Source organism: Arachis ipaensis, chromosome B4 (genome assembly GCF_059453495.1).
Source record: "Arachis ipaensis isolate K30076 ecotype BB chromosome B4, ASM5945349v1, whole genome shotgun sequence".
Lineage (NCBI taxonomy): Eukaryota > Viridiplantae > Streptophyta > Magnoliopsida > Fabales > Fabaceae > Arachis > Arachis ipaensis.
In genome coordinates, this window is record NC_142439.1 from 47807290 (window position 1) to 47822399 (window position 15110).

Below are 15110 nucleotides of genomic sequence, written 5' to 3' on the forward strand. Positions count from 1 at the left end.
GTTCTTGCAAGTGCTTCTCTTGAAGCTCCTGCCTCTTATTCACTTGGTTGATGGCTTGAGTGAGCTGGGAGTAGTGTTCCTGCTGTTGCTCCATTTGTTGTATTTGCCCTGCTTCCTGTTGGCTCAGCCAGTTGGACTGAAGGTTCAGTATTTGCTCTTGTCCTTCCATATGTCTCATCCCCAGATCCTCAATGGCTCTTAGAAGGTGACTCATGTTCAAGTTGGCTGGATCATAATACTCTCCTTGTTGATATTCTTCCTGATGAGGTTCCTCTTGGTGAACTCTTTTTTTTACTTTTGGTTTCCCTATTTGTGGTCTTCTTTGTTGCTGAGCAGGTGTAGTATAAACTAATCGCTCGAGTGTAACTGGCCTCTCTGGGTTCACCCAGTCTGGATTGCTGTCCTCAAATACTACCTTGGCCTTGTTTCATAAGCAGAGAATGGTGCTGGGGTACCAAAGCCTGGAACCTGAATCAACCTTCTCAGCCGAATCTTGAATCCCCTCAGTGATGAGCTCATTCACATTGATTTCCCCACCCTGTAATAAGCAATGCACCATAGTAGCTCGATTGATGTTTACCTCTGAATTATTTGCAGCTGGTAGAATGGACCTCCTTACGAGTTCAAACCACCCCTTGGCTTCAGGGCTCAGGTCTCCCCTCTTGATGAACTTGGGTCTCCTATCTGTGTACCTTTCCCAGTCAGCTGCTATAATACAGATGTCTGACACTATCTCTGAGAGCTCATCATTATCAGGGTTTCTACTTATCCTTGCCTGATAATTGTCCTCATCAAAATGAGGTGATTTCAGGTGAAGAGCTCTTGTTATGGCATTTGGGCTGAAGTCCACCTCCTTTCCTCTCACGTAACTTTTGAAGGTTAGGGCCTTGGTTTTATCTTCTCTTACTACATTTGCATAAAATTCTTTGATGAGGTTTCCATTGATCTTCCCCTCTGGACTTGTGAGCAATTGCCACCCACTCTGTTCGATTTTCTCCAGAATTTGTGGTGACTCATTTGCATTGATTTGGAAGATTAACTCTGGCAATATATTTCTGGCCCTTATCCGTTCGAATTCACGTTCATAAAAGGCAGTTTTGAATCTCTTCTCATCGAAGGGAACACTCTCCATGGGTTCCTTCCTCTTTTGCCTCTTTGAGCTTGATGATGCCATGAATTGAGTTGCTGTTTTAAGGGGGGGTTGGAGGATACGGATAGATGAGGAATAGGTTGGCTAGGACAGAGTTTGATGAAGGGGGTTGAGCAAGCCGAAAGTATGAAGTGTGGAGAGTGAGAATTTGAGTGTGAGAAATGAGCATGCACTAAGGTTCACTTATATAGGGAGATCATAAGTGGATGGAAGGTGTGGATTGCAAGGATTGTTGCTTGATGGACGGTTGGGGTTGTGTATGAAGGAAGGACAAGGATCATCACTTAATGAGAGTGATTGGTTCGGTCTTCAAGGGTCTTTCTTATCCAATGTTGCATGGCAACGTTTCCCTATGCGTTCCCTCTTGAGACATGTATGTAGTGTTCTTCATTAAGTGGCGGAATCTCCCCCTATTTAATTGTCCAATCAATCCCCTTCAATGCTCTTTTCCTTTTTCCTATAAAGATTTAAAATAAGGAAATTAATATTATAAAAATCAACTCTACGGCTAGAATGATAAAGAGAAGAAAAAGAGTTTGTTTATTTATGAATTTCAACTAACTAACTACTTGTGTATCCTTATAGGCAGATTGATGGCACCATGGGGTGACATCAAACTTAGTTTGGAGTACTTGTGATGAAAAGTTTTGTTCAAAGCTCCAGGAGTTCTGCTTTGAACACCAAACTTGTTCTTCACTATATACTGCATGATAAAGGTTTCACCAAGTGTTTGTCAAGTTTGGGTTGAAATTCATAAACATTGATTTTTTTACTATTTTCTAAAAACATATAAAACATGGGTTGCCTCCCATGAAGCGCTTCTTTAGCGTCACTAGCTTGACGTTTTTCCTTCATCAGGGTGGTTGGTAGTGCTTAAAGTCCTCCCCTCTTGCTGTGGACTTATATCCATTGGTTGGATCAATGATCTCCACATGTTCCAGGGAAAGAACTCTGTTGATAGTGAAGACCTTAGGTAACTGAGATGGTACAGTGGGGAGATTAGGGGGAATATCTGGGAAGTAAGCTGAGACAACTCTATCCCCTGGAGAGAAGTCTTTAGTAGGGATCTTCTTGTTCCTCCACCTCCTTGGTACCTTCTTCTTTGTTTCTTTTGAGGTTGCCTTGCCCTCGGTGACCTCTTTTTCTAAAGGAGTTGTGATGCTGTCTTTACCTGCCTCTAGAGGTTTAAGTTCCTCCAATTTTTCCTTGAGCTGTGGCAATTGCTGTTTTCCTTGTTTATCAATTAATGAGATCTCAGAATGAACTGGCTGTGCTTCAGTGCTTGTCTCCTCTTTTAGTGTCTCATTATCATTTGTGCTTAGTTCCTTGTCCTCTTGATCTGTTTCTTGTGAGAGTTTGAAAATATTAAAGCTGAGTCATTCATCATGGATTCTCAATATTAGCTCCCCTTTCTCTACATCGATAAGTGCTCTAGCCGTAGTTAGGAATGGTTTTCCCAATATGATTGGGTGAGTGTGACTCTCTTCCATGTTCAGGATGACAAAGTCTGTTGGGAGAAAGTATTTCCCAACCTTTAGCAACACATTTTCCACCACTCCTATTGCTTGCTTTTGAGTTTTGTCAGCCAGTCTAATGATTACATCTGTGGGCATTATCTCATTGATCTGCAGCCTCTTCACCAAGGATAAGGGCAGTAAGTTGATGCTGGCCCCCAAATCACATAGTGCTCCATCAAACATAGTTTCACCTATGGCACAAGGGATGTGAAAACTCCCTGGGTCTCTTCTTTTTGTAGGCAACTCAGGTTGAATAAGGGCACTACATTCCTTGTTCATCACTATAGTCTGGCCTCCATTGAGTGAGCTTTTCCTGGGAAGAAGTTCCTTCATATACTTGATGAATGCAGGCATTTGTTGAATTGCCTTGATGAATGGTATGTTTACATGCAGAGATGCAAACAAGTCTAGGAACCTTGAGTATATTCTCTTTCCCACAGCACCATTGAGCAGTTGAGGGAAGGGTGCATAGAGCTTCAGCAGCTCTTGTTGTGAGATTTCTGGTTCTTGGTGATCTCTATCCTCCTCCTTTGTTGAGTTGTCTTCAAGTTGTTCAAAAATTTTGCCTTGCTTGTCTTCAGTCTCTTGATCACTTGTAGTGACCATTTTGCAATCTTCCCATCTTACTTTCTTTGCTTCTCCTTTGGGGTTTTTCTCCGTGTCACTTGGGAAGCTATCGGTAGGTTTGGGAATCTTCTCAGCTAAATATCCCACCTAGAATTCCAGCTTCCTAATGGTCTCTCCCTGGTTCTTAATATTGGCTCATACCTCCTCTTTGAACACCTTATTTTCTTGAATCTCTTGGCATATTCCTTCAAGTAAGGCATCAATCTTAGAGAGCTTGTCATCAATTGATGGTTGATTCGGAGCAGATGTGCTGTTTCGGTTTTGATGGGCGTGTGGAGAAATGTTGTTGTGGGGGTGTTGAGATGTCCTCTGTGTGAATTATTGGTGAGCGGCATTGTTGTTGGAGTTGTAACGTCTCTGGTCTTGGTTTTGATCTTGCTGACTTCCCCACCCAAAGTTTGGGTGGTTTCTCCATCCAGGGTTGTAGGTCTTGGAATATGGATCATAGTTTTGCCTTGGTGAATTCCCAATGTAGTTGGCTTGCTCCTGACTACCCTCTGCTTCTTCATTCACTCCTTCTTGGGTTGTTGATGAAGTGAAGATTGCTGCTACTTGGTTCCTCTCCATCTTCTTGGTGAGGTCAGCCAGCTGCTGGGTAATGAGCTTGTTTTAGGCCAACAGAGCATCTACATTGTTTAGCTCCATTACTCCTCTTGTGTTCCCTCTTTCGGAAGCATAGAAGTAGTCGTTCTCTGCTACTGTTTCAATAACATCTATGGCTTCCTGAATAGTCTTCTTCTTGTTCAAAGATCCTCCGGATGAATGGTCTACGGCCTTCTTTGACTCATAAGAGAGCCCTTCATAGAAAATGTGCAGCTGCACCCATTCGTTGAACATATCTGGTGGGCACCTCCTTGTTAGGTCTTTAAACATCTCCCATGCTTCATATAGAGTCTCACCATCTTGTTTCCTGAAAGTTTGGACCTCATCTCTCAGCCTATTGATTTGTTGAGGAGGGTAAAATCTTGCTAAGAATTTGTTCACCACGTCTTTCCAAGTTGTCAAGCTTTCCCTTGGGAAAGATTCCAGCCACTTGGCTGCCTTGTCCCTGAGTGAGAATGGAAATAAGAGTAGTCTATAGGCGTCAGGATGAACACCATTAGACTTCACTGTGTCACATATTCTCAGGAAGGTGGTTAAATGTTGATTGGGGTCTTCTTGAACACCTCCTCCAAACGAACAGTTGTTCTGAACAAGGGTGATGAGCTGTGGTTTAAGTTCAAAGTTGTTGGCATGGATTGTTGGCTTTTGGATGCTACTTCCACAATTGCCTAGGTTTGGATTAATGTAAGAGCCCAAAACTCTTCTATCCTCACCAGCATGATTTGCTCTACCTCCTCCCCCATGGTTGTGATCCTCTTCTTCATGATGGTTTTCCATGTTGTCTTCCATGTTTGGTTCAAAGAATTCCTCTTCTTCCTCAGCACCAACCACTTTCTTTCCTCTTGCCTCCCTCCTTAATCTAAGGAAGGTCCTCTCAGGTTCAGAATCGAAGAAAGTTGAAGCCCCGCTTCTTCTCCCTGTCATACAACCATTAAGTGTAAGCAAGAAAAGATAGGTGCAGAAAGTATTTTTGTCAGAATTACTATTAGTTGTGGGTGATGCAATATATCAAACAGTTAGTGGGTTAGTACACAGAATTGAAAATAACAAAGAAAAACAAAAGAGTAGAGGGGGAAGGGAAGAAGTTTAACTAAAACAGAAAGTAAATCACTCAAACAGAAATGAAATTCACAAAATAAAAATGCTCAATCTAGTGATCTTCCAATTTAATCATTGTTGATGCACAATCAATCCTTGGCAACGGCGCCATAAACTTGATGCGGGTGGAAACTGTCTCTCAACAAATTTCCTTCGGCAAGTGTACCGAATTTGTCGTCAAGTAAAAACTCACAATAGAGTGAGGTCGAATCCCACAGGGATTGATTGATCAAGCAACTTTAATCAGAAGAATGTTCTAGTTAAGCGAATCCAGAATTTGGGTTGAGAGTTGCAGAAAATAAAATGGCGGGAATGTAAATAACAGAAAAGTAAATGCTAGAATTAAAGGACTGGAATTAAATGACTGAAAGTAAATTGCAGAATTGTAAATGGGAATGGGGGATTTGCTCATAAAAGTAAATGGCAGAAATTAAAGAGAATGGGTAAGATCAGAGATGGGGAGTTCATTGGGCTTAGGAGATATTGCAATCCTCCGGATCAAGTTCATTTTCATCTCTTCCTCAATCAATGCACTCATTGATCTCCTTGGCAATCTTAATTGATTGAATTACAAATTCAATCTCTCAAATCTTGATCAATAGCCAATTCCTTGGTCAATTGCTCATGAGAAGAGATGAAGTATGGTCACTGATTATACCACATGCATTTCCCAAATCAAGTATTGAGAGGGTTATAGTCACATACCTATCCAAACCCAATTTGGTCCAGCATGAGAAAGCATTTCTAGCTTGATCTCTTCATTCCTTTTTCAAGGTTCAAAAGAGATCCAAGTTTGAATAGCTTATTTTCCAAGATAACTACCCAATTGGATGAAGATCGAAAGCTTTCAAGTAAAATCAAGAGAAAAGATAGAAGAAGAATAATGAAAATTAGTATTGATCCATCAAATTACAACAGAGCTCCCTAACCCAATGAAAGGGGTTTAGTTGTTCATAGCTCTAGAAAATGAAAACAAAGATGGAGAATACATCATCAAACTAGAAAATGCAGAGAAGGTAAAATACAGAGAGTAGTTCTCTTTTCCAACTTTTCAGAACTCCCTTTTAACAATTCAAAGCTACTCCTATATATACTACTTTTCTCAGCTTCTAGTTGGCTCTTCAAGTCTTGGGCCTTTGGATCTTGAGTTTGAAGCAGTTCTCTTCTTCATTTGGGCTTGGCTTTACTTGCAGAGAGAAAGTGTGAAGTGGGCAGAGACTTTAGCTCAGGACGTTAGGGGTGTTAACGTTTAGTGAAAATATGAGTTCGAGAACGTTAGTGACAATCAACTTTCTCACTAACGTTCCTAAGTAAAAGCCACGTTAACTTCAACGTTAATGGCACAAACGTTGCCACTAACGTTGCCTCTAAGTCTTTCGCACACGTTATTAAGACTTAACATTCCCAATAACTTTGAAAAGCCCCCTTTGTTCCCACGTTAGAGCCCACGTTAACTTAGTTAACGTGGCTCTTTAACGTGGGCTTGCCATCCTTCGAGAACGTTAGTGACACTCAACAATGTCACTAACGTTCCAAGGTGCCCCTATGTCTCACGTTAGAGTCCACGTTAACTAGGTTAACGTGGCTTCTAACGTGGCCATGCTTAGCCATCCCCAACGTTAGTGACAATGTTGAATGTCACTAACGTTGGCGTTTCTTTCACTCATCGTTAGCTTCCACGTTAACTGAGTTAACGTGGAAGTTAACGTGGCTCCTTGGGGGGTTGTGTGGTTGCTTCTAACATTAGTGACAATGTTGGGTGTCACTAACGTTGTCAACCACTCTTGCTTATTACATTAGCTCCCACGTTAACCAAGTTAACGTGGGAGTTAACGTGGTATGTTTCTCCTTAGGCCAACGTTAGTGACAATGTTGAATGTCACTAACGTTGGCGTTTCTTCCCCCTTTTAACGTTAGAGGCCACGTTAACTAAGTTAACATGGACTCTAACGTGGCCACTTGTGAGCATTTGCCAACGTTAGTGACAATGTTAAGTGTCACTAACGTTGGCTCAACTTCCCCTCTCCACGTTAGAGTTCACGTTAACTTAGTTAACGTGACTCTTAACGTGGTCAATGATGGCTTCGAGAGCGTTATTGGCAATCACTTTTTCTCATTAACTTTGCAAGTTACCTCCCATTCCTTGCTTCCTTTGGTCCTGAAATCAAGCAATAGAGTGCATCAAAGTTCTAGTACAAGTCATGGGTAATGCAGCATACAATTTGTCACTAAACTCATGCAAAATCCTCATGAAATAATGTAAAATGCACAATGTATGCTTGAATCAAGGTGTAAGTGAATATCTACCCGAAACTATCTTATTTCCTAAGAGAATGCATGAAACTAACCTAAAAACAATAAACAAAAGGTCAGTGAAACTGGCCAAGATGCCCTGGCATCAATGATGGAGTGCTCTTGATGCTCCACCCTTAGTTGTCCTATGTTGGAACTTAATTCTCCTAGGGAAGTGTTGATTTGTTCCCAATAATTCTGTGGAGGAAAGTTCATCCCCTGAGGCATCTCTGGGATTTCATGGTGAGGAATCTCCTCATGCTCATGTTGAGGTCCATGATCTCTTATTTGCTCCATCCTTTTCTTAGTGATGGGCTTATCCTTTTCAATGAGGATATCTCGCTCTATGTCAATTCCAGCCGAATTGCAGAGTTGGCATATGAGGTGAGGAAAGGCTAACCTTGCCCAAGTGGAGGACTTGTTAGCCACCTTGTAGAGTTCTTGAGGTATAATCACATGAACTTCCACCTCTTCTTCAATCATGATACTATGGATCATGATGGCCCGGTCTATAGTAACTTCAGACTTGTGTAGGAGTGTGCGTTCTCTTCCATCATTGGCAAGTTGAACGCCAGCCTTACATTTTCCGGACTGAAATCTAAGTATTTTCCCCGAACCATAGTAAGCCAATGCTTTGAATTTGGGTTCACACTTTGATCATGGTTCCTTGTGATCCATGCGTTTACATAGAACTCTTGAACCATTAGGATCCCGATTTATTGAATGGGGTTGGTGAGAACTTCCCAACCTCTTCTTTAAATCTCAAGTAGGATCTCCGGATACTCATTCCCTTTGAGCTTGAAAGGAACCTCAGGGATAACTTTCTTCATGGCCACAACTTCATAGAAGTGGTCTTGATGGACCTTTGAGATGAATCTCTCCATCTTCCATGACCCAGAGGTGGAAGCAATTGCCTTCCCTTTCCTCTTTCTAGAGGTTTCTCTGGTCTTAGGTGCCATAAATGGTTATGGAAAAACAAAAAGCTATGCTTTTACCACACCAAACTTAAAATTTTTGCTCATCCCCGAGCAAAAGAAGAAAAAAAAGAAGTCGAAGAAGAAGAGAAATGGAGGAGAGGGAGAGAGAGTAGGTTTCGGCCAAGTGGAAGAAGATAGGGTTGTGTTGTGTGAAATAGAAGAAGGAATGAGGGGTTTATATAGAAGTGGGGAGGGGTTTAGGGTTTGGCCATTTAGGGTTGGGTTTGGGAGGGAAAATATTTTGCATTTGAAGGTAGGTGGGGTTTATGGGGAAGAGAAGATGGATGTGAGTGGTGAGGGGGTGATGGGAAAGAGTGATTGAAGTGATTGGTGAAGGGTATTTGGGGAAGAGAGTTATGAAAAGGTGTGAAGAGGAGAGAATAGGGTTAGGTGGGGATCCTGTGGGGTCCACAGATCCTGAGGTGTCAAGGATTTTTCATCCCTGCACCCTTTAAACATGTAAAATGCCCTTGCTGTGCAATTCTGGCATTTAACGCCAGACTGCTGCCTGTTTCTGGCGTTAAACACCCAAATGTAGCTTGTTTCTGGCGTTTAACGCTAGGTAGATGCTTGTTTCTGGTGTTAAACGCCAGCTTGGTGCCTGTTTCTGGCGTTAAACGCCAGACAGATGCTTGTTTCTGGTGTTTAAATGCCAGACTGTTCTCCTCCAAGGTGTGCTATTTTTCATTCTATTTTTCATTCTGTTTTTGATTTTTCAGTAGTTTTTGTGACTTTACATGATCATAAACCTAAAGAACACATAAAATAACAATGGAAAATAAATAAATATAATTAGATAACATTGGGTTGCCTCCCAACAAGCGCTTCTTTAATGTCAATAGCTTGACAGTGAGCTCTCATGGAGCCTCACATATGTTCAGAGTAAGGTTGGAACCTCCCAACACCAAACTTAGAGTTTGAATGTGGGGGTTCAACACCAAACTTAGAGTTTGATTGTGGCTTCCCAACACCAAACTTAGAGTTTGACTTTGGGGGCTTTGGTTGACTCTGCAGTGAGAGAAGCTTTTCATGCTTCCTCTCCATGGTTATAGAAGGAGATCCTTGAGTTTTAAACACAAGGTCGTCCTCATTCAGTTGAAGGATCAATTCTCCTCTATCCACATCAATCACAGCTCTTGCTGTGGCTAGGAAGGGTATTCCAAGGATGATGGATTCATCCTCATCCTTCCCAGTATCCAGGATTATGAAATCAGCAGGGATGTAAAGGCCTTCAACCTTTACTAGCACGTCCTCTACTTGTCCATAAGCCTATTTTCTGGAGTTGTCTGCCATCTCTAATGAGATTCTGGCAGCTTGTACCTCAAAGATTCCCAGTTTCTCTATTACAGAGAGTGGCATGAGGTTTATCCCTGATCCAAGGTCACATAGAGCCCTCTCAAAAGTCATGGTGCCTATGGTACAAGGTATTAAGAACTTTCCAGGATCCTGTTTCTTCTGAGGCAATCTCAGTTGATCCAGATCACTTAGTTCATTGATGAGCAAGGGGGGTTCATCTTCCCGAGTCTCATTACCAAATAATCTGGCATTCAGCTTCATGATTGCACCAAGGTACTTGGCAACTTGCTCTTCAGTAACATCTTCATTCTCTTCAGAAGAAGAATACTCATCAGAGCTCATGAATGGCATAAGTAGGTTCAATGGAATCTCTATGGTCTCTAGATGAGTCTCAGATTCCTTTGGTTCCTCAGAGGGAAACTCCTTGTTGATCACTGGATGTCCCAGGAGGTCTTCCTCATTGGGATTCATGTCCTCTCCCTCCCTTGTAGGTTCGGCCATGGTGATTAAATCAATGGCTTTGCACTCTCTCTTTGGATTTTCTTCTGTATTGCTTGGGAGAGTACTGGGAGGGGTTTCAGTGACCCTTTTACTCAGCTGGCCCACTTGTGCCTACAAATTTCTAATGGAGGATCTCGTTTCATTCATGAAACTTAAAGTGGCCTTATATAGATCAGAGACTATATTTGCTAAGCTAGATGGATCCTGCTCAGAGCTCTCTATATTTTGCTGAGTGGATGATGGAAAAGGCTTGCTATTGCTAAACCTATTTCTTCCACCATTGCTAAAGCCTTGTTGAGGCTTTTGTTGATCCTTCCATGAGAAATTTGGATGATTTCTCCATGAGGGATTATAGGTGTTTCCATAGGGTTCACCCATTTAATTCACCTCTGCTATTGCAGGGTTCTCAGGATCACAAGCTTGTTCTTCAGAAGATGCCTCTTTAGTACTGTTGGATGATTCCTTCAATCCATTCAGACTCTGAGAGATCATATTGACTTGCTGAGTCAATATTTTATTATGAGCCAATACGGCATTCAGAGTATCAATTTCAAGAACTCTCTTCCTCATAGGCGTCCCATTATTCACATGATTCCTTTCAGAAGTGTACATAAACTGGTTATTTGCAACCATGTCAATGAGTTCTTGAGCTTCTGCAGGCATTTTCTTTAGGTGGATGGATCCACCTGCAGAATGGTCCAGTGACATCTTTGATAACTTAGACAGACCATCATAGAATATGTCCAGGATGGTCCATTCTGAAAGCATGTCAGAAGGACACTTTTTGGTCAGTTCCTTGTATCTCTCCCAAGCTTCATAGAGGGATTCACCTTCTTTCTGTTTGAAGGTTTGAACATCCACTCTAAGCTTACTAAGCTTTTGAGGAGGAAAGAATTTGGCTAAGAAAGCCGTGACCAGCTTATACCAAGATTTCAGGCTATCTTTAGGTTGAGAGTCCAACCATACTCTAGCTCTATCTCTTACAGCAAACGGGAAAAGCATAAGCCTGTAGACCTCGGGATCAACCCCATTGGTCTTAACAGTATCACAAATCTACAAGAATTCAGTTAAGAACTGAAAAGGATCTTCTGATGGAAGTCCATGAAACTTGCAATTCTGTTGCATCAGAGAAACTAATTGAGGCTTAAGTTCAAAATTGTTTGCTCCAATGGCAGGGATTGAGATGCTTCTTCCATGTAAATTGGAATTTGGTGCAGTAAAGTCACCAAGCATCTTCCTTGCATTGTTATTATTTTCGGCCATGTCTCCTTCTTTTTCGAAAATCTCTGTCAGATTTTCTCCAGAGAGTTGTGATTTAGCTTCCCTTAGCTTCCTCTTTAGAGTTCTTTCAGGTTCAGGATCAGCTTCAACAAGAATGTTCTTGTCCTTGTTCCTGCTCATATAAAAAAGAAGAGAACAGAAAATATGGAATCCTCTATGTTACAGTATAGAGATTCCTTTATGTGAGTAGAAAAAGATATGAATAGAAGAAGGAGAATCCAAACACAAGGGTGAGGAATAGGTTCGAATTCTTGGATTAAGAGGAGTGTTAGTAATTGAATAAATAATTAGAAGGAGATGAGAGAGAGGGAATTTCGAAAATTAATTAGATTAAAAATAAAATTTAAAGTTAAATTTTGTAAATTAAAATTGAAATCAAATTAAATTAAAAATTAAAACAATTAGTTAATAAAAAAGAAATTTGAAAAAAAAAGGGAAGGGATTTTCGAAAATTTGAGAGAGATAATTAGTTAGGTAGCTTTGAAAAAGATATAATTGAAACAAAAAGATAGAATTGATAAAAAAAAATTTGAAAATCAATTTTAAAAAGGTAAGAAGTTAGAAAGGAAGTTAGAAAAGATTTTGAAATTGATTTTGAAAAAGATGTGATTGAAACTTAATTTGAAAAAGATTTGAAAAGGAAATTTAAAAAGATTTGATTTTAAAAATTAAAGTTGATTACTTGACTAACAAGAAACTAAAAAGATATTATTCTAGAGTTTAAAGATTGAACCTTTCTTACTAGGCAAGTAACAAACTTAATATTTTTTTTTGAATTAATCACATTAATTGTTAGTAAAGATTTGAAATTATGAAACAAAATAAGAAAAATATTTTTGAAGATCATTTTAGAATTTTCAAAAATTATGAAAGAAAAATGAAAAAGATTTGATTTTTGAAAAAGATTTGAAAAAGATAAGATTTTTAAATTGAAAATTTGATTTGACTCATAAGAAACAACTAAATTTTAAAAAGTTTTGAAAAAGTCAACTCAAATTTTCGAAAATTTATGAAAGAATAAGGTAAAGATATATATGTTTTTTTTTATTTTTGAATTTTCAATGAAGAAAGAGAAAAACAACCCAAAGACTCAATGCATGAAAATTTTGGATCAAAACACATGATGCATGCAAGAACACTATGAATGTTAAGATGAACACCAAGAACACTTTGAATGTCAAGATGAACACCAAGAACTTATTTTTGAAAATTTTTAAGAAAAGAAAAACATGCAAGACACCAAACTTAAAAATTTTTCATGTATGGACACTAACAAATTGAAAATGCATATGAAAAACTAGAAAAGACACAAAACAAGAAAATATGAAGATCAAACAAGAAGACTGGCCAAGAACAACTTGAAGATCATGAAGAATGCAATGCATGAAATTTTCGAAAAAAATTTTTAGAAAATTAAAAAGATGCAATTGACACCAAACTTAAAAGTTGACTCTAGATTCAAGCAAGAAACATGAAAAATATTTTTGGTTTTATGATTTTGTAAATTTTGTTTTTTTGTATTTTTCGAAAATTAATTGGGAAAAACGAAAAAAAGAAATTTTTTTTTGTATTTTTTGAAAATAAAAAATAAAAAAATAAAAAATAAAAAGCTTAAAATTAAAATAAAATTACCTAATCTGAGCAACAAGATGAACCGTCAGTTGTCCAAACTCGAACAATCCCCGGCAACGGCGCCAAAAACTTGGTGCGGAGAAATCGTGATGGTTCCATTCCTTGGTAACGGCGCTGAAAACTTTATACGCACGTTCATAATCTTAATTCTTTGTCACAACTTCGCACAACTGACCAGCAAGTGCACTGGGTCGTCCAAGTAATAAACCTTACGTGAGTAAGGGTCGATCCCACGGAGATTGTCGGCTTGAAGCAAGCTATGGTCACCTTGTAAATCTCAGTCAGGCGGATTCAAATGGATATAGAGTTTTAACAATTAAAAGATAAATAAAACATAGATTAGGATAGAGATACTTATGTAATTCATTGGTGAGAATTTCAGATAAGCGTATAGAGATGCTTTTGTTCCTCTGAACCTCTGCTTTCCTGCTGTCTTCATCCAATCATTCCTACTCCTTTCCATGGCAAGCTATATGTAGGGCATCACCGTTGTCAATGGCTACATCCCATCCTCTCTGTGAAAATGGTCCAATGCGCTGTCACTGCATGGCTAATCATCTGTCGGTTCTCGATCATACTGGAATAGGATTTACTATCCTTTTGCGCTGTCACTACGCCCAGCACTCGCGAGTTTGAAGCTCGTCACAGCCATCCCTTCCCAGATCCTACTCGGAATACCACAAACAAGGTTTAGACTTTTCGAATCTCAAGAATGGCCATACATGGGTTCTAACTTATACCACGAAGATTCTAATATCTCGGACTCGGTCCTCTATATTAGATATCCAAGAGATATTCATTCTAGCTTGTTTGCATGTAGAACAGAAGTGTTTGTCAGGCACGCGTTCATAAGTGAGAATGATGATGAGCGTCACATAATCATCACATTCATCATGTTCTTGGGTGCGAATGGATATCTTAGAATAGGAATAAGCTTGAATTGAATAGAAAAACAGTAGTACTTTGTATTAATTCATGAGGAACAGCAGAGCTCCACACCTTAATCTATGGTGTGTAGAAACTCTACCGTTTGAAAATACATAAGTGATAATGGTCCAGGCATGGTCAAATGGCCAGCCCCCATGAAAGTCTAAGATAGCATAAAACTGATCAAAAGATTTCTACAAAGATAGTAAAAAGTTCTATTTATACTAAACTAGTTACTAGGGTTTACAGAAACGAGTAAATGATGCAGAAATCCACTTCTGGGGCCCACTTGGTGTGTGCTTGGGCTGAGCATTGAGCTTTACACGTGTAGAGGCTTCTCTTGGAGTTGAACGCCAGTTTGTAACCTATTTCTGGCGTTTAACTCCACTTTGCAACCTGTTTCTGGCGTTTGACTCCAGAAGGCAGCATGAAACTGGCGTTCAATGCCAGTTTACGTCATCTATCCTTAATCAAAGTATGGAATATTATATATTGCTGGGAAGCCCTGGATGTCTACTTTCCAACGCAATTGAGAGCGCGCCATTTGGAGTTCTGTAACTCCAGAAAATTCACTTTGAGTGCAGGGAGGTTAGAATCCAACAACATCTGCAGTCCTTCTTCAACCTCTGAATCTGATTTTTGCTCAAGTCCCTCAATTTCAGCCAGAAAATACCTAAAATCACAGAAAAACACACAAAATCATAGTAAAGTCCAGAAATGTGAATTTTAATTAAAAACTATTAAAAATATACTAAAAACTAACTAAATTATACTGAAAACTATGTAAAAACAATGCCAAAAAACGTATAAATTATCCGCTCATCAGAATCCAACCGTATTCTAGCTCTGTCTCTTACAAAAAATGGGAAAAGCATAAGCCTATAGACCTCGGGATCAACCCCATTGGTCTTAACAGTATCACAGATCTGCAAAAATTCAGTTAAGAACTGAAAAGGATCTTCTGATGGAAGTCCATGAAACTTGCAGTTCTGTTGCATCAGAGAAATTAATTGAGGCTTTAGCTCAAAATTGTTTGCTCTAATGGCAGGGATTGAGATGCTTCTTCCATGTAAATTGGAATTTGGTGCAGTAAAGTCACCAAGCATCTTCCTTGCATTGTTATTATTTTCGGTCATGTCTCCTTCTTTTTCAAAAATTTCTATCAGATTTTCTTCAGAGAGTTATGCTTTAGCTTTCCTTAGCTTCCTC

At 39.6% G+C, this 15110-nt stretch overlaps 1 non-coding gene across 1 annotated transcript; it reads left to right on the forward strand.

The window, feature by feature from the left end:
* The first annotated feature begins 10823 nt into the window (after nucleotides 1–10823).
* Nucleotides 10824–10931, forward strand: LOC148567458 (small nucleolar RNA R71). The gene has a single exon (XR_015881746.1). It is a non-coding gene; the product is annotated as a small nucleolar RNA R71 (small nucleolar RNA).
* Nucleotides 10932–15110: the final 4179 nt, after the last annotated feature.